Source organism: Phoxinus phoxinus (genome assembly GCF_949152265.1).
Source record: "Phoxinus phoxinus genome assembly, chromosome: 1".
NCBI classification, from domain to species: Eukaryota; Metazoa; Chordata; class Actinopteri; order Cypriniformes; family Leuciscidae; genus Phoxinus; species Phoxinus phoxinus.
In genome coordinates, this window is record NC_136876.1 from 21120486 (window position 1) to 21141433 (window position 20948).

Consider the following 20948-nt stretch of genomic DNA (forward strand, 5'->3'; position numbering starts at 1 on the left):
CCATCCAGTATCTGCTCAGAATAGATGCAAAACCAAGTCTCCTCGTTTGTTTTAGAAAATAAATGATGTTGAACTTCAGCTCAATCCACTTAAAAAGGGCATTTTTGTGTGCTATCGTATATAAAAAAACGAAGTGCCAAAACAATGGATGTTGATCCAAAGATAAGCATTAAGATGTAATCAAATACTTTCATAACAAAAAATAAAAAATAGGGATTAGTTTACCCAAAATGTTTAATTCTGTCATCATTTACTCACCCTCCTATTGTTCCAAACCCGTAAAGGCCCCGATTTACTTGTGAAATCGAGGAACGAACTGATGTGACGTCATTTAGAACAAAATCAGGCTAAAACAAACTTCGAAACAGCTTGCCAAAGCTCTTTCCGGAAAAGTTTGCTATGGCTGGTAAACAACCATTAATTCAGTTAAATTTGTATTAATTTGTACTACCATTGGTCCATGGCGATTACATAATAGGTAGGTGTGCGCATTTCTCCTGTTCAGTCTGTCGAGGTCAGACGTCCGCGAATGGAACTACTAGCTGCTTTATAGTTGAAAATGAAGTTGTACTCCTGATGAAATGAGACACTGACACTGTTTTTCATGTGTATACGGTAAAGCTGCTTGATTTTAAACAATCTATTGTATAAAGTACTATATATAAACGTGATGCGACTTAACAGTGTGTGCCCCAAAATGTTTTGGTTGTGCCCCTAAAATTTTCAGTTGGGGGCCACTGTGCTCCTAGTGAAAAAAGTTAGTCTGGAGCCCTGCTTTCTTCTTCTCCCTGAAATGGAAGAAAGCGAAGGCATCATCTGATCTTTACGATGGAGTACAGCGCAGGGATTCTCCAACACTGATGCAAGTCCAACTCAAACCTATTCCTTCATGATTATCAGAAAATTAATAAAATGGACCAGAAAGACATCAGCGTATAAGAGAAAACACCTTCAACACTGTCCAAGGGGGCAGTAGTGAATGTACGCAGCTGGCAGGACATTAAAAAAAGCTCACCCGGACTTCCTTTATGTCTTCTGTGAGATCTCAGAGCGCAGCTGCCGCTGGATCGGACACACAACGGCAGGATTTCCTCCTTTGGTCAGGAGTCTGTGCGCTCATTCATTTCCCTAATAAAGCCTCAGATTTAGGCCGTCTGTCCACCAAAGCGTTTGTTCACGCGGCTGGCTTTATTTTTCAATTGTTTTCTATGGAAAAGCCACGTTTTTAGAACGCCAGGAGCGTAACGAGGCGCTGAGCGAGTATTTAACACTCAAGTGCCGAGTGCTCTGCGTTTTTTACCGGTCGCCGAGAGTTGAAGAATGTTCAACTTTAGGTAAAACGCAGCGCTCATCACTGTCACTTTTTAGCCAACCGTCCAATCACAGTGGAGGAGGGGCGGGACTAATACCACACGGACCAACGGATATTCTGTAGCATAGCAACGATGCGTCTCAACTGAAAAAAAAAAACTGCGCTGCCAAAACGCTCTCAAGCGCACACAGCTAGGCGTTTTCAGCAGAGCGCCTAGCGTTTTCAGTTGGCTAAAAACGCTTTGGTGGACACACGGCCTTAGACACATAGAAAAGGCGGACAAGACTCAGATCTGAACCAAATACCCGATTAAGCTTCTTTTGTGGGTGAAATATTGCACGCGTGGTTTCCAAACGTTTGTAATAATTGCATTTTTTTATGTTTTTTGAAAGAAGTCTCTTGTGCTCAACCAAGGCTACATTTAATTGATCAAAATCAAAAATAGAATTAAATTATTTTAATAAAATCTAAAAGAAATGTTTTCTATTTTATTATTTTAATTTATTCATGTGATGACAAAGCTGAATTTTCAGCATCATAATCATAATTGTTCCCAACTCTTGGCCAGTAGTGTATGTTGAAACCAAACAGTGTGACCTGGTTCTAGTTCAGTAACATTCTTGTGGGTTCATTGTTCACCCACTTTCAGTCTATTGTGATTTTTTTCCCCTCCAGACATCCTTCCCACAATGCAATGCACTGGTAAAAGGCTGAGGCCTCGACTCGCTTAAAAGCACGCCCGAGGGCAGGTGTTCCTCGCAAAAACCCGCTCGGCAGACGGCCTCGGAGATGCAGGAAAGATTTAGGGCGGTCAGTCACCCAGCAATTAACAATACAGAGATACAGAGGGAGAAACCAGCAAATGGACACACATCAGAATCAATGAATCACACTGGCCAGACTGACCTAGATTCTCTTTCCAAGCAGTCCTCCTCCTCCTTGTGCTACTTAGAACGGCCATCAATAACATCAGTGCGCCTCTTTAGTACTAAACAATGGACGTTTGGCTCTGAGGAGCACCAGTGGGGGTTTGAAAGAAGACAGGCAGAAGATGTGTGGAGAAACCGCGTAAACTCTGACTGTTCATTTCGGTCTGGTAAAACAGTCGAGATAACGCACGACGGGGAACGGACCTGCAGGAGATGCGTGCCGATGCAACGGGTCAAGAATGTTACGCTACTCCACGCTATGTAAACGCAACAGAGGATAGAGTTACATCAAGATGAATGTTATTGTTAAGTGCTGGCAGAAAAAGTACAGTCAGGGCCAAATACATCACCTACATAATCAAAGCTGAATGCATGATTTATGATTGTTCATGCCATCTTGATCATATCTTGTAAATGAGTAAGATGAGTGAAACCTTAGGGCTGGAATCCAGTCACACTATGTTGAGGCAATGCAACCCGTTATACTTTTGAGCCGTTTGTCTTCTAAAAAGGTCACGTATAGTGCAGGAAAGTAATAGTATCATATTATTATTAGCCAATTGTATACGACCAAAGAAAAGTAACATTTGATTTGCTGTGATTTGGCATTTTATAGAAGCCTCTTTTTCATGTGTCACATAAAAGAACAGGATAAAAATATTAGATTAGACTACAACAACAACAACAACAAAAAACAACCATAACAGCATCGAAAAATAGTTTTTGATTCCTAGTTTTCACAACGATTTATTTTCCAGCTGATGAACGATAAAAACAATGACAGCCAATCAGAATCCATCCTGTTTTAAGAACTTGAGCATTTAAAATGGCAGATGACAAAACTACAGTGTGCGCTTAGAATAGACAGAATGATAAGGTCCACTGGTGTGCATGCTAAAATAGTTATTTTAGTTATCGTTATTGGTAAAAACAGGCCTTAAGAGTCGCTGTTAACATGGGAACGAGAACCACACCAAAAGAGCTCAGCAATGAATGCCCAATTGCCAAAATCATTGCAACTGACATAAAATGAGCAAGACGCTCCAATTCAACGGTTGAAATTGCATGCAGAATATAAAAAGTACCCTATTTGTTTATTTAATTACTTAATTTGGAAAGATTCATAACATGCGTAGTTTATTGTCTTACAAAAGACGTTAAAGGGATAGTTACTTTAAAATTAAAATTATGTCATCATTTACTCACCCTCAAGTTGTTTCAAACCTGTATGAATTTCTCTCTTCTGCTGAACACAAAGGAAGATATTTTGAAGAATGTCAGTAACCAAACAGTTAACTGGTCCCATTGACTTCCATAGTAGGAAAAAAAAATACTATGGAAGTCAATGGGACCAGTTAACTGTTTGGTTACTGACATTCTTCAAAATATCTTCCTTTGTGTTCAGCGGAAGAAATAAATGAATACAGGTTTAAAACAACTTGAGGGTGAGTAAATGATGGCAGAATTTTCATTTTAAAGTGAACTATCCCTTTAAGTGCACTTTTTTTCCGCTTTTTCTAAATCCCTATAAATAAAATTAATGGGGAAAATCCTTCCAAAATAAAAAGTCTGCTGAAAAAGTGGATGACCCAAAAAGTAATGAACTAGTGATGCACCGATCATGATTTTTCATGTCCAATTCAGTTTTTTTTTTTTTGGCAAATTTTTAAGCAAATTGGCTGATTTGATTCCGATACCGGTTTCTGATTTTTTCTATAAGCAAATTTATTTGTTGTTTATTTGCTCTATTAAGATTAAGATTAAAAAGCAGTGGTTGCCTTAAATTTTAAATGGCTACACACACGTTAACGTCCTGATCACATACTCTATAATATTTCCACACAAAATACTTTTGGGAAATGATTGCACTGCAGTTTGTGTGCAAGTCCGGAATAGAGAGATCAGCCAAAAAAAAAAAAAAAAAAAAGAGCCATGAGCCAAGTTCCGATTTATTGCCAGTCTCTATAATGAACTATAAATCTATGTATTTGCAGCAGTCAAATATGGAAATACTGCTGTACTGAATCAGAATAAAAAAATAAAAAAACACCAGACCATAAGTAATTCTCCAATCAGAATGCCAGATTGATAGTCCCTGTGTACAGTCCGAGACACAAGTCACAATCAGGCTGGAAGACGTGATTAGTGTTTCCAGGGCGACAGGGCGAGCCACCACTTGTCCTCTTCCTTTAACACAGCAGGTTTTCAGAAAGGGCTGGTGGGGTTCTGTGCTGAATTGTAAGCATCTGGCTCCTCTGGTCAGGTATCAGGTGGCCACAAGAAGACATCTCGAGTGTCTGAAACTGAGCCCAAAACCCCAAAAAGCTGAATCACAACAAAAGCAGGTGGGAAAAAACAGATGGAAACCATGACTATCCATTAATCACTGACATTTATCAAAAAAGCTAATATAAAATATACAGATACTAAAGAAGAAATGTTTTGTATTCTGATATACATTTTTTTTTTGACAATATACAAATGTCATAAAAGTAAACTAATGAAATGAATATATTGAAATCAGGCCCCTAATTAAGTGTATTAAATAGGATTTGTCCTGTATAACAAAATCTGTATAATCCATATTTCTCTGAGGATTACATTATTGTTTTCTTTTTAATATCGGTCTCATGCTGGAAATAAATACTATTGGATTACTCTAAGATTGTAAAATTGCTTAGAGATGGTAGAAATTTCCATGAGGGAATGCAATACAGAAAAACAGTGCTGGTGTTAACTAAAAACCATTAAATTTTTTACATAAAATCTATATAGCATGACATGAAGGATTTAACCAACAGCGACACGTGAAATAGCATATTATCTAATGTCACACTATATTACGATTCATAAAGTGCAGCTAAAGTATCCTGCACCATCAGTGCAATCAAACTGACACTTTATCAGAGCTAATAAACCTGGAAGGTAGAATAAGCTGACCTTCTGACACCCTGAGCGAAAACTGGCCATTTACAACGTACAACTAAACCACAACTAATCCATATATTATGCATGGATACAATATATACTGTCATTAGACACATATTTTAGACTTAAAATTAATAATTATGTTCATTATATTCATGAGTGAACAGAAAAAACATGCCCCAGACATATATATATATATATACACACACACACACACACAGACATGCCGTCAACCACCATTTGTATTCATCAAACTTTCATCCTTATAGTGTAGAAATGCTGTTCAAATGATCGTTTTGTGTTGTGCATCTATTTACTGCACAGAGAGAGCAGCCCATTATGATTGAAACATTTCTCAGAGAGGCACGCAATAACACAAATCCTTGTCAATGTGACAGGGGTGTCGGCTTAATGAATATATATGAGGTCCTTTATGGCCTGAACGTGTGTAATCCCAGGGTTAAACAAATTCCCCCTGTGGCCGTCCACTCCCATGAGGCCTCTTGGTGGCATGAACTGTCAATCAATCAGACTAGTCAACAAATCCCCTGTGGTGCTGGCTGACTTTTATACACACACACACACACAAACACACACACACAAGCTGGACACACAGAAAGTGGCATGTTCAAACTTGATTAAAACGAACCCTGGTGTGATTGCTCTGTTAGTGCGGTTAATTTGAATAAGTGTGAACGCTGCCATCCGAAACCTGGTGTGCACAAAACAAGTTGAACGGAGTCCCACCTTTTCAGGGGTCGCAGTCCGCATCCAAACACACTCTGGTGTGACGCAACAGGGACCTAAACATCTAAACAAACCAAAAAGATGCAAGATGTCACAAGATGCAACCCTAAAGACAGAATGTTCAAGCATACCGGGTTCTTCTCGTCATAGGGTCTACGTTGCCCATTAAGGTCCTTGCACACTGAGTCCGAAATTTTTGTATGCGTTTTGTCGTGTTCGTCATTCGGTGGCTCTGAATTGTCAAAACACCTCTCAAAATGCTAGCTACAGATGCGGAAAACGCAGAAAATGGAACCCAATGCAAACATTTTTATGACGGACGAAAATTTCGGACGCAGTGAGTAAGCGTGATTGACACAACGTGGGGTCACATTTATTTTTTAACATGCGAAAATTTCGGACGAGAAAGGACAAGGACCTTTACAGTTCGGTACAGGTTTCGTCAACCGCCATTTTCTTGCAACAGATATTAATGTGTGTGTGTGTAATGGAGTTATTCCTGCCGCTGTTTTGAGTTCTTTACACATTTCACAAGCTCTTCATGAGTTCTCAGCTGGTAAAAATACCACATATCTACCCACAATCAACAAGCGTGATGTTCTGCAAATTGTCGCAAGACACGTTTTTTTGTTTAGTATCTTTATTTTAGGTTGTGTTAAAAACGACAGTGTGAACGCCAAGCAAACCAGGACTAAATGTATAATTTCCTCCTCTTCTTTTTTTTGGTCCGGACTAAAAGAAACGAAAGAACCAAGAGAACCAAACTAAAAGTGTGAACACGCTCTTAAATGACCAGCCAATGACTGTGAAAAAGGGGTGAAAGTGAGATTGTGCTGTAAACCTATACACAAGTGTGTGCTATATATGCCACAATGGATCTTCACTGTTTCATATACAGCACACACACTCAAACACGTACATAAACGATACATGGTTAATTTATTGGCAGAGCGGCATGATAAATGACAAAGATGCGATTGAGTTTTAGAAAAACAAGCAAAAAAGAAAATGAGACTAAAAGTAAAGTCTGAAGAAGCTATTTAGCTAAATAAACAATTACAGGGTAAACTCCGTTTTCACTCTTAGTCCTTATGAACTGCTACAACATTATGAGAAACTAAATGTCGACATCACTGTTGCTACAGATATGAACATTGGAACACTACATTATATATGCATGCAATGAGTTGCTCCATTAGACCTGAACTAACCTAGTCTTTTCAGGAAAAATATTTTCGAATATATCATGCCCTCCTTGGCAAATTGCAATAAATAAAATCAATATTAATATTTAAAAACAAACTATACTACTTCATTGTTTATTTTTTATGCAGGAGAGTTACACCACCTAGATATTTCTGACATTAAGCCTCCAAAAATAAGGCTATATGTAATTCAGAAATTGAAACTAAATGTATTCAAGTCAAGACCTGTATTAATTAAATGCATGTATTTTCAAAAGATACGAAAAAAGATAAAGATTTAAAAAAAAAATGTGTCACGTCATTATTGATTTAAGGAGTTCAGTACCATACTGCCTTTGAAGATAAAAATAACATGCAGAATAAATGCAGAATAAGTTCCAGGCATCAAGAGACATGTTAGTGGGCATCAAAGTCGGAATAACCATACTCAAGTTATTTAGATTTACTATGAAATAAAGTGTGAATTCTGTGAAAGAGCTTAAAATGACTAAAGCCCCTAGTCAATCATACAGCAATGGACTAATGTATCAAAGCTCCAAAAAATGCCTTCTGACTTATGCTACTGGATAAAATGTCCTACCCTTTTTAAAAAGGTCTTATCCAACTTGCTTAAGGGAAACATAAATAAGCTTTAAGTCAACATAAAATCCAAATTATTTTAACCAACCTTTTTATTTATTTATCAAAATGTAATAAATTGCTCTGCCCCTTAAACAACTCTTCTTTTTAGCTCACATCACCAAGCTATAGGGCTATTATTTAAAGCCTACAAACACCTCTTATATAGACCATCTATCAACATTCAATTACTTTCCAATAAATAAAACCATGTTCCACCCTACATTTTCTGATTGAATATACCATTTCCCTCACATTAACAGTGCGTTCTTCTTGACTCTTTTGTTTAAAAATTAAATACAAACCTTCCCACAGTCCAAACTCTTTCCTGCAACTCTAAAGTCTTAATTGGTCATGTCAATCACAGTGCTGATTGCCTACACAATGCTACATCAAATAAACCCTAACCCAACATTACACCCTAATCTTAACCAATGGAATTGGCTGCAGGGCAGAATTTGCACATAACTGGTTTGGTTTGGTTTGGTTTGGGGTTTGGGGTGTGGGGTGTGGGGTGTGGGGTGTGGGGGGGGTTCCAGCAAACACCGACCTGGCTTGTGTATTATTGCGCTAATTAAGTTAGCATTCATACATAGTACTAGTATTCTAATAGAGCACCATTTCAAATATGTTCCCTTTTTTAGTCAAAACGAACATTACACTGAGGCAGCTCGGGCAGGCCCAGAGGACTTATACAAAACGTTTTACTCAATACGAAAAACAGGCTCATTAGTCCGGTTAAAGGTCAACCTAAGCAGTGAGACACACCATACGCATGTTATGAGGTGTCTAACCATTCCCTCATTAAGGAAAAACGTGCGTTTCAAAGAAAGGGAATAACAAGCGGTAGCAGAGTCAGCTGTGACAGAACTCACACCTTAGAGTCACCATGGTAATCACTGCCGAGGTCCACATCCAGAGCAAATCCAGACGTGCAAAACCACCAGATAATTAACATAAAAAAATGACGTCTTTTAAAACCTACTGCCAAGCTTTAGTGTGTTTTAAGCATATTTAATCATGTGGGATTAGGGAGTAACTTATTGATCAAAAACTCAATCAAAAACTCAATCCAAATCAGAACACAATAAAAAAAAAATCCCCTTAGGAGAAGCTCAAACAATCTGAAGGCCCTTTTCCATCTAAACACACTACAGATCCTTTAGAAATTACCCCAACTAGTAACTATTAGCAGGAAATTAGCGACATATTAAAAGCTATTAAAAATCCCACGTGCACCCTGAAAATAAATACCGGTACTAGACCACTAAAGGAAAAATTAAGACAAAATTTGACTTTCAACAATATAATGGCCCCTATTTATGATATCCTGCACTCTAAAAACTAATTCAGAGGACCTTTAGTCATTACTTAAATATACATATTGTTGTGAAATAAAAAATCAAGTTCTGAGATACAGTTAGACTTTTTACTTGTAATTGTTATTTTATTGAGCTTGGATGACACACAAATTATGCCTATTGATTCAATATACTATCATGACTTGTCAGAGTTTAACATTTTCAGTCAATCAAAAATCATTTAATTTTAAGTTCTGCTAATGTAAAATACAATTTGATGACGTGTAAACGGCCCACAGTTTCCGCGCGCATGCATGTTCAATGCCAGACGACGAGTGGGACCACACAGTTGAAACTCAATCTGGTGAATGGTTAGTAATTTTATGTTTAATTACACATTTGCATTCGCTCAGGATTCTGTTGGTGATATCCTACTGTATAGTAACCGAATACCGAAATCTCGAAGTCCTTATTCTGAAATTTGAGTTGAGTGTTGATAGTAGGCTGTGCGTTCACACCGGACACGAATAGCGCGTCAAATTCGCGCCTGCCGCGTCTAATTTGACGCTTGAACATTTTGAATGCATTCGCGCGTCCGTATAAAAAGCAAGCGTTTAGAGCGAAATTGAAGCGCGTCCGAGGCGAAATCCGCTTCTTCTGGGAGAGGCAAGTGCTGCGGGAAATTTAAAAATACTACTGTCACGAAATGTAGTTTTAAGAGTTGTTCAGTCGAGAATGTAGTTGTTTAAAGCTCAAATCTGTGGTTTATTTATAAAGATAGCGCCTATTTAAAACATTTGATCGGACGTTTTCGGGTTGTGTGAGACCCAGGGGTGAGACCCGGGTGCTCGAGCCCATGTAAGCCGCCTGGAACAGCCTTTACCTCGGCTGGTCCTCCTGACGTCTGCCGCTGGTAAACGACTCGAGAAATGTTTAAATTCACAATATATAGCTTCTGTTCTATTATATGAAACATATAATTTAAAGGACATTAATGACTCGTTATAACGTATGTCAAACGACTTCTTTAATTATGTTTATATTAATATTATAGTTCATTTAAATGTTTTGAAAGGGAAATATATTAAAAGATGAATGTTACATGTATGTTTAAAAGAGAAATATATTACAATTTAAAAATGGTGCTAAAAAGATAAATAGTGATTGGAAAGCTGTTTAAAAATATACATAATTCCTTATAAAAGTCAGTAATTTAATTTGTGTTATTTAAAATTTGGGCTGCTCCGAATACCATTTTTGAGCTTCGAAGCTTCGGTAGGAAAAAACTTCTTCACCTAACTTAAAACATTATGTTGGATCAACTTAATTACTTGCATTCATGTTGAAAATTATTAAGTTCATGTTACTTAGAAATGCGTTTTATTGTGGACTAAAAGGTAATTCACCATACTCAAAACATCGCTTTGAATTAATGTAATTATGCCAGCAGTCTTAACTTAAAAATTCTAGTGGAAAACGTTAACATATTTTTTTTTGTTGACCCAATGTTTTATTTTTTAGAGTGTGCCCAATCTGGTCCCCAAAGTGTGTGTTCAACCTGAGTGTGCTTGGTTTAAAGTTTACTTGGCTATATTTTTAAGGGAGGAAACCCCAGAAGTAAACTAAATATAGGGCTGGGTTCAGAGTTCGATACTTTGTAGGCACCGACCGAATTGCCTCGATACCATCAGAGTATCAAAAAAATGTTGTTCGGTACCAAATTTCAATACCTAAGGAGTTAATCTCATCAACGTCAGTCAGCTAATAAGCATGCAGCCTGATTGGCTGTGGCAAGGCATCAAGGAAAAACACTAGTTTAACACTAGTTTTGCCCAAAGACACGTGGCTCGCACACGGGGCTTTAGTGTGGAAGCGTCCCAACGCCCATTGATGTAAAATTGATGTGGAAAAGATCAAAACAAGTGTGGCTACATTTCACCAGGCTCAATGCTAGCAGCGCACGATACAATATATACAAGATAATTACTGCCAAGACCGGCAACACAACAAATCCAATGGAGCACTTGACAGTGCACGGAATAAACTTAAGAGCAGAACAGGCTACTTAGTACTTGAATTCTTGAAATGTCAAACCAATTCGAATTGAAAACAAATACTCTGATTATGTGATTTAAATGATAGTTGCTTTTATCTCTATATGTATCTCTATCACTGCGGAGATGACAAATCAGCAACGTCAACTTCATCTTTGCAGCCAACACAGACTCAAAAAACACTAGTTTATTAATAAACAATAAAAATGTATCCTTGCTATTTTTTCCTGACACATTCATATAAACATTAGGCAACTTTTGCCAGTGCAGGAAGCTTCACGCGTACGCTTGAGCGCGAGGCATATATTCCTCCCCCCAGAGGCCTATATGAGTATTACATTTTATTTTATTTGTTTAAGTGTCAAACTAATACTTTTTACAAAGTTTTTGTTTCAGGTAATATGTAATAGAAATCTTGTAAATCTTGATTTAACACATTTCATAAAATTGGTATCGAAAAAAGTATCGTTCCAAGTCAAGGTATCGTTATGGAAAAAATGTTGAACGATACCCAGACCTAGCTAAATATGACAAAACCTTACTCTGGGATAAGTCCTGAATTAGAATACTCAAAACAAGTTGCCCCCCCCTAAAAATGCATACAAAGAGATATTTTATAGTCACAGGATTAGTAAATATAAATAGCTGTATAATAAACAATAGTCTAGATAGCTAAGTAAATGTGTCTGTGTGAGAGAGACACTGAGACAGAGAGAGAGAAACAAAGAAAGAGAAAGGCCAGACTGTTACATAAATCTGACTAAAGTATCCCTGTAATGATAATTGCAGGTACGTAAAGACCCTGAAAGTACCATTACTAAGGGTTAAGGTTCAGGTCAAGGTCAAAAGGTCAAATCTTAGCCAAAAAGGGACATGTGGTGGTTAGCCATCCACATATTAGTGTCCAGAGATACTAGTGATTCAGGCTACATACACAGCAGTGGTTCATTTCATGAAACCGATTTACGATTTGTCAGCCATTAAGGGTCAAGATTTACAATTACATCTAATGCAATGCCTCATACTAACTCAGTGATTATTCTTTAGCTTGAGAAAACATCCACGAGAAACACCTAGTTTTAGAAGTGTATGATAATTAAACAATCTTTCTTATAAAGGCAAAAGTTGTTTGTTGTATGTACAAATTAGGGTCTTTTAAAATATTATTCTAACCACCCACATGGCTGTGATATCCTTAATTGAAACGCACTCATTATTATTACAATTCTGTTTGGTGGTGCAGAAACGACACAACAGAGGTTCAAAATCTAACTTACTTAAACAAAATAGCGAGACCAAGGTCAAAAGTTTGGATTCCTCCTGAGAAACAACTGTGATAAATCACCTATCATGCTGATTATCATATGGTGCTTCACGTTAACCCATCAGCATGAACATCATCTACGTTGTTACCAGAGTTTGACACTGTCGCTAAAACGTCCTCCACGTGCCCTGTGCACGCCTGGCACTTGTGGTATTTTAGGAAAGGTAATATAACCCATGCAGCGGGTGTGCGCGGTCCCTGTGGAGCAACACACTCCCCTCCATCAGGCAGACACAGCCAGACAGCAGTTTCTGAAAGAGGACCGAGCGTGTGCAGGGTTTAACATTACAGGCGTAGTCACCTGACCAAGGGCAGATGACGGACATGAGGAGACTAACTGAATGTCAGGATTACAGCTGCAATCATTCATTCCCACGTTCTAAATGAAACTGTAACGGTCCAGTACACATAAATTATCAAGAACAAGACTTGCTGTGAAGACTTCAGAGTTTGTCGAATTCAAATTATTAGGTTCTGCAAACACTGAGAACATAAACATTATAAAGTGCTCCAAAACCCCAATTTCGACAAAAAGCTTTGGTTGTGTCTGTGTTGAAGTACAAGCCTTTGTGTGTTTTAATCATGGGCTTTTCCAGCACTAACATGACGACGCAGTGGAGACGTTACAGAGAAGATGGCAACGAGGGAATCAGAAAAGCCGTGGATTGTGACTAAGACCCCTACGGCGACGACACCCACTCAAAACTCCTCCGTGGTTATGAGGGGCCAAACAAATCTGACTCAATGTAAACAACATGGCTGAATGTTTGCTGTTTACAGACAATAATCATGAGAACATACTTCCTTCCCTTCTGTGCATATGTGAAGCAAGCATCAGTGTTTTTAAGGCAATGCCAAGGAAAAATATGTTCCCTATGGTTCAAAAGTTTGGAGAATTGATTGATTGATTAAAAAAAAATCTTTGCAGGACTGTGATATGAAGAGTGTGCAAAGTAACATTTTAGCAACCGTGTGAAAGTGAAAAGATATTCATACCGGTATTTTGCCTGTTATCTGCTATGGGTTCAATATGCGTCACATGACTAAAATACGTCAGTTTTCAAACACCTCCATTTTTGCGTTGACTGTGAAAACGGAAGTGTTTGAAAACTTATTCAAATGTATCCACTTTGGAGAGTGTTTTCGTTGATAAAAATGGCGTCTTAGTGTGGATGGAAAGCCAAAATGGAGAGAAAAAGATACGTTTTCAAACAAAAACGTATTATTGTGTACAAGGCCTACTAATGCATTAACTAACATTAACTAATGGGACCTAATTGTAATACGTTGCCTCAAATAAATGCTGTTTTTATGGACTTTCTATTCATCATCCTGAAAAAATATATACGTTTCATGGTTTCCACAAAAATATTTAAGCAGCACAACTGTTTTCAACATTGATAATAATAAGAATTATTTCTAGAGCAGCAAATCAGCATATTAGACTGATTTCTGAAGGATCATGTGACACTGAAGAGAAGACTGAAGTAATGACGCTGAAAATTCACCTTTGACAACACAGAAATAAATTACATTTTCAAATATATTAAAATGATATTATATTACATAAATATATGAAAATGGACAACAGCTATTTTAACTAATTAATTAATCTTAGTATTTTGATCAAATAAATGCAGCCTTGGTAAACATAGCCTTTTAAAAAATTTACCAACCCAAAACTTTTGAACGGTACTAGTGTACTATTGATATATGAATATTAATATAAATGGGTGTATTTTAAATATATTGCCTTGTCATTACCCATGTCATTACCCAACTTTAATGCCTTTTGTTGGACAACCAAAAAATTATTTCTCATGGGTGGGTGAGCAATCTGAGGCTGAGACTACAGTACAGCTGGAAATAAAGACACCCAGGAAGAGGCAGCTCTTTATTACAGTAGAAGGGCCCTACTGGTCAATCAAACAAATGATACCATGTTAGAGAGCAGAATAAAACATCAGACCATAGAGGAATGGAGGGTTTCTGTCGATCAAAGTTGTTCCTTGTCCAGCAGCTGTCGCAACCATGTCAAATAACCCAGCTAATCAACACTCCAACGCCTGAGTGCTTCTGGGTAAACAGATGGAGGCTTCAACGCTCTGCATCTAATCGACCAACACTGATAAAGCAGAGGCTGAATCCCCGGAATGACAAATACAAGAAACCCTCGAAATTCTCCACAGATATCCACTTCAATGTTATACTGAATTTGTAAAGCAACTTTGGGCAAACAGAACTGATGTGATAATATTCCCTTCCTTTAGAAGGAATGGTTAGGGTCTTGATCCTAAAAACAGAAGCAGCATTATGCAAAGTCCGGTGATTAATCAATCAACCCCAGCTCATTTTGACAGTACACAGTGAAAAACATATTCTACACCATTTTTTTCAAAGACATTGCTAGGAAAATTTCACTAACAGTTACAAAGAAACAGCAAGTAACACATTCAATCAAAAGTGAAATTTTGATGTAGAAAAATGGTGTTATTTACAAATTTGAAAAATCGTAGTATAAAAACCTGATTGGATAAAGCCTCCCTCTTTAAAGTTATCACCACCTGTTGTGGAATAGAGGCTTTGTTAATAATAATGTAGTAGCAGATAGTACTACTACTACTACTACTACTACTACTTCTGCAGTGTACAGTATGCAAACTAAAAATGGTGCAACTTTTCTTTAGAACACATGGATTACCTGCTATCAATGGCAATATGTGAAGTAATATGTGCTCAATATTGGATTTCTAGTGTAATAATGAGTGAAGAATATCTTTCTTCACACATGATTTGACCTGTCAAAAGTGCAGACATTTTCTGAAATGATAACAAAATGATTTGAGATATTTTCTCAACAAAATTAAATGTAACGTGTCAAGATCATGCAATTTGTCCCCTAATTGTATACATATAGCCTATATTGTGGAGTATACAGTACACCAAGTCTTTTTAAAAATAGCCAAACATCAGAAAAACAAATGTGATAACCCATCCAAAAAATTCAGGCCTAAATCATCTTTGCAGCATCAAAACAAAATATAGTTCACTTTATTAATGCAATAAACATTGATCCATCTTTAAAATTAAAATAAATTAGTAGCAACAGACAGCTGAAACAGATGTCCTGCCTTAAAAAAAGTCTTTGAGATCAGATCGCAGGTGGTGCTTGTCTTGCATGAGCAGGAGCACCATGGGGTTTTCTAAAATGAGACATCTCAAAGGGTCCATGCTGTTTGTTTCAACACTGAACACATGGCACAGATATCTACAAATCATCAGGAGCGGATAGAACTCCAGCCACTCAATATTTACATGTTGGCTGGTGTTAAAAACAAGAAAAATCTTCCAACTGATGTCCCTTTTTGGATGGCCCTAATGCACCATTTGTTTGCTCCAAACTTAATCAGTGATTTTTAATAACAGCATCTGTTTCTAGCGGTCCTGTTTTGCACCTAAATTTGTCAGATACATGTTTAATGATACTCACTCAGTAATCTAAGCAATACAAAATCAATCCTGCATTAAAATGAATATATTGGTGGGTTACTTGGTTGCTCAGACAGACACATACATAGACAGATAGGTAGACAGACAGAACGTGAGTAACATTCTCTGTAAAAATCGAACAGTACCGCTCCCCACCCACGATTCGGCAAGCACTTATGATTACCGCGGTTCATCTTAAATCTGACGACGCATCTATAATATGGTTTATTGAAAATGACCATGCGTGTGTGTGTGTGTGTGTGTGTGTGTGTGTGTGTGTGTGTGTGTGTGTGTGCTCATCTGAAGAGCACAAACCCGCGTCTCAGACAGCGCACAAATACTGAGTCCTCTTTCAAGTCAAAATTCTGTCAACATGCCCATCTTGGTGAATATTCTAGCAGACATAGTTGGTGAAGTCTTACGTGAATGGAACAGTCCAGAAATGTGTACAGTATCAGTGCATTATATCTTCAATTGACAGCAAGCTAATATTCCTACTGTATGTGTTTTTAATGTTAATCAAACTACAAAAGACAAGGACTTCCCTGCTCTAGATTGAAAATATTTTGTAACTTTAATAAGGATTAATCTTCAATTTATAGAATCAAATATGCAATGTTATTTTACATTTATACTACAGGGCCGTTGAATGCTTGAATCTGATTGGTTGACGAACGTTCCGAGGTGTGCAATTATTTTCAGGGAAACGCACGGCTAAAGTAGTTCCGGCAGGTCTTAACCGCATTACAGTTCCATATCACTACGCGTAGTTAACTGTAATAACGGAAAATAGGATACAATTCATAACAAGAAAAACCATGCAGCCCCATGCGCTTGATTGCAATTTTCAATGTCTAACTTCACAAATCAATGGAAACATGCAATTTAATTTTAATAAATAAAGTATAGTCCTATATATAATCAATAGAAAATTAAACTGAATATTTAAATAAATTGATAGTCCTGCAGTCCTGCTGCACGGGTTTTCGTAATTATTGCAAATAATATAACAAATAAATAATTATTGATAGGCCTATAGCTACTTGTTAAAAGGGCTTTGTGTTTCATTTATTAGGCTATTCTACTGTCACTAATAGAAAAAAAGAATGAACGAATTAATTAAAACGAATTGAATAAATAAATAAATAATAATATTGACGCACATGCTTCTCTCTCTCTCTCTCATAACTGCATTAATAACTGCATAAAGCCGGGGACACACTTACTGTAAGGCCGGTTATGAATGTAATTTGATATGACTGATCATGCACGCGTTTTCAGCGCGTTCAGTCTGTGTTCACAGCGGTGTTTAACATCTGCTGCATTCACAGTCAGAGAAAGTTTCTAGTGGTCAAGTGTGTCCAGCATTACTCTGCTATCAGCGGCTCAAACCTCTGTTACTAACTCTAAAATGACGTTTTGGAATTAGCAACGGAGCATGGGTTTAGATGCGCAAGGAATTAGTCCTACATACAAGAGCGTTTTAATGACAAAAACTTTACAAACGTCTTGAAATACATCATCTGAACAATATTTCGAGGTGTGGTAACTGTAGTATAAGCGGAATAATTGACTTCAGGCCGTTGAATTATTATAAAAATAATGCACACCCGAGGTGTAACGGCCACTCCGCTTCGCGTCGTGACCGCATTACCACCTCGGGTGTGCATTATTTTTCTAATAATTCAACGGCCTGTTGTCAATTATTCCTTACTTGATAACTTTATTCAATTTCTGTACCTGAAAACTAATGTTAGACCTACCTGAAAAACCACTGTTTATTTGATTTGTATCTTTGATCTACTGTATCTATTTGTTCTTATTTTCTTTATTTTTATTTGACGGTAGTCCTTTTTTCCCTGAACATAGTACATACCGAATCGTACCGAAACAGTGACCCTAAAATCGAACCGTGAGCAATTTGAACCGTTGCACCCCTGGCCTAACAGACAGACAGACATATAGCTGGACATTTCTTGGCAGTTTTGATGAGAATCACCCAGAAAGTGTAAGAGTGACACTGTGATCCCAGCGCTGGGACTGTGTGATTCAAATTGCTCATTCGGGATTCTACGACATTGAAGAGCCCTTGAACTGTGTCTTTGACACCCTGCAGCTCTAACCGAGAACAATTAATCACCCCTAAACATGTATTAGGCAAGTGTGGATTATTTGATTTGTCCTAGAGAAATGCTGTTCTTTAAGGTTGCTGGCCAAGTCCGTTTCTTACCGTCCCTAAAACAGCCCACACTAGTTCATGCTTTGAACTCGACCTGCAAATAACAAATAAGATTTAATAAAACATGACTTGGTGGACATTGAACACCGAGTCCATTGCATCCTGCTCCCGACTCCTTGCTTTTCATCACTACATTTCATTCTTTCTGCCACCTTTGCTTTAAGAAACAAACAACAATCTTCTCTTACCAGCTACGTCGAAAAGAAGAAAAAAGGGAGAACGAATAAACTTGCCTCTTTCCTAATAACTCCCCCAACTCTCTGCCCATCCTGTTTTGGAGCAGATCAAAGGTAATAATCCCCCATAATCCTCTGGTGTGCCCTTGCTGTTGTTATGGTCATTATAGGCTGCCGCATTGTTGCTAAGCTATCACGATTGTTCAGAGGAAAGCTACACTGGCTCAGTTTCACAGTGTAATGCCTATTTCACGGATGGACAGCCACTAGGATAATTAGATGGGGCCCGAGCGGACACAGCAAAGATGTGCTTTACGGACAGAAAGCAAGGCCTCGTTTTTGCAAACTAAGGGGTCAGGGAGGGTACAAAAAACTCGTCAAGTAAGTATAGAAGTCTTGTCAAGTAACTTAGTGTGTTACTTCGAAAGTTAGAGTGGCTGCAAAAACTTAAGAAACCAACTAAAAGGAAAAGCGTCATTAAAGAATGGTTGGAATTGGCATGCACACTTTAGTTTATAGCAAAACAGCCATGTAATTGTTACAGAACCATAGAAGGATTGTAAAACTGTGACATATGGAATAATGATAGCTGCTTTTGTCTTTGCCAGATTTGATGTCAGAGGATCAGTTACTATTCATTGGCTGCATAGAGAACAATTTTTGGATGGAGGAGATAGTGAATTTAAATGGCTTCAGCAGATTACCTCTTGAGTTGAGACTCCATGCATAGCCACGGTAAAGAAGATTTCACATTTTTAAATGTGCACCTTTTCCAAGTCCAAGCTGTAATCTGTAACAGTTTCTCTGAGGCTATTGGGTTTGACTTGCACATAAAGATACTTTCAAAGCGCTGGAGTCATACTGGATTGCGATGAAATCTCATTGCAATCAACTGTGTTACACATGAAGTCCTTTTTGCTTCTAGCATGGACAGACAAATTATATGTTGCTGAAAACTACACAACTGGTTAGGATGCGATGGTGGAACATTAAGCCTGACAACTTTCCAGAAATATCCATGACAAGCAAATGCTTTATGCATTAAAACCTTGGAAGTGATAAGTTATTTAACCATCCAATCTACAAGACTGCCAGTAAACAAAAACCATTGGGATCCATTCTTGATTCCTTGCTGTACAAACCTGTTTTTCCCATAAAGACAGTGAAAGTCAACTCACCATTAGAAGGAGGTACAGGGCCTCACAGCAAACCGGTCACAGCTATGGGGGTCGAGTTGGAATCGTTCTCCAGTGGGCAGGATCCCAAGTCCCATCTCCTTATGATTTAAACCTCAGCAGCTCTGTATAAGAGGCAGAAACAAAGAAAAGAAAAGCAGCACATCAGAAGCATGATAACAAAAACAGTGGCCGTCATTTTCCAGACCCTACCGTGAGCCAAACAAACTAGCATGTAGCTATGTATATACCCACAAATCCCACCGGCACCTTCAGCGGCATGTTGCTGAAGGCTCCTAGGGAAGAGGGAGTCTATGTGTAGCCTTCATAGCGCTAAAAACATGGAACACTACACATGCAATTTAATTAACACACAACATGCGCATTTACACGTCTGCACACATGGGAGCCTACTTTCTCTCTAGAGACGAGAATAAAGAGTGAGGGGGGGTGGGGGGTTGAGAGAGGTGGAATATGAGAGTAGAACAGCTGCCAACTTTTTGACATAAAAACACCACAAAGCAAACAGAGCATCAATTATCTGTTGGCATAGTTACCCAAGGCAAGCAACACTATTAGTATTAAGGACATAGCTAGACTCAGTGAACAAACGTGCCTCAACCTTACATTTTTCAAAACTCTAGAAAATGTACCTACCGGTATATCTACAATTCACTACAGTTTCCATCTAAAAATGAACACTAGTGGCTGTAAAACACCAACTTTTAATACTTTACACACAAATTATGATTACAGGGGCAGATTGTCCGTGTTTTTACTGTTATATGGTAGGGGGGCACTATTACACATCTTCTGAAAGAGTACAGAGTCTCCTGATCAGAAAGACATGTGAAGAGGAAGCGGAAACAAGCGGTTGCATACGTACGCAGATTCATGTGTAAAATAACACAATCATCAACATTAAACAGCATATTAAAACTACCTAACGTTACTGACACGTCGACCCAGAACGAGGTATAAGACTGTGCAAGCATTATAGGTGTCGATGGACGCGATTTACTACATCTAGGTTCTGAATCCGATCCAGATGTAGTCTTTGACAAAAACACACTGCATTTAGCTAGAATAGTACGTTATTTTTTGTCTAAAAGCAGAGGCTCGGTTCTTACTTTTGATATTTTGCATGTTTAGATATTCATACAACAAAATATTCTGGGGGCTATGAAATTTTTGTGAAAATTATCAAACATGCTGGTGGTGGCTGGCAACTTTTTTGTTTTTTTTACGCTGGCGGGGATAGAGTTAATGAAGACGTTCGCAGTTACTCGCACAATAAAATGTTATGGCCACAAAACACTTTTACCATTGTGCATGATTTGTATATTAATCAATTCTGAGGTTTGCATTCTGATGTAGTAAACTTGCTTTTACAGCATTGCATTTGGGATGTAGAGCACTCGGGTTCAAGACCCGTGAAACACAAGTCATGA

At 37.9% G+C, this 20948-nt stretch overlaps 1 protein-coding gene across 2 annotated transcripts in view; it reads right to left on the bottom strand.

Moving 5' to 3' along the window:
• Window positions 1-20948, bottom strand: part of tanc2a (tetratricopeptide repeat, ankyrin repeat and coiled-coil containing 2a) — a 155588-nt gene that overhangs the window by 103131 nt on the left and 31509 nt on the right. For both annotated transcript variants that reach the window (XM_079630081.1, XM_079630080.1), the window contains one exon: window positions 19501-19622. The gene's annotated coding sequence lies outside the window, so the exon portion shown is untranslated. The remainder of the gene's footprint in view (window positions 1-19500; window positions 19623-20948) is intronic.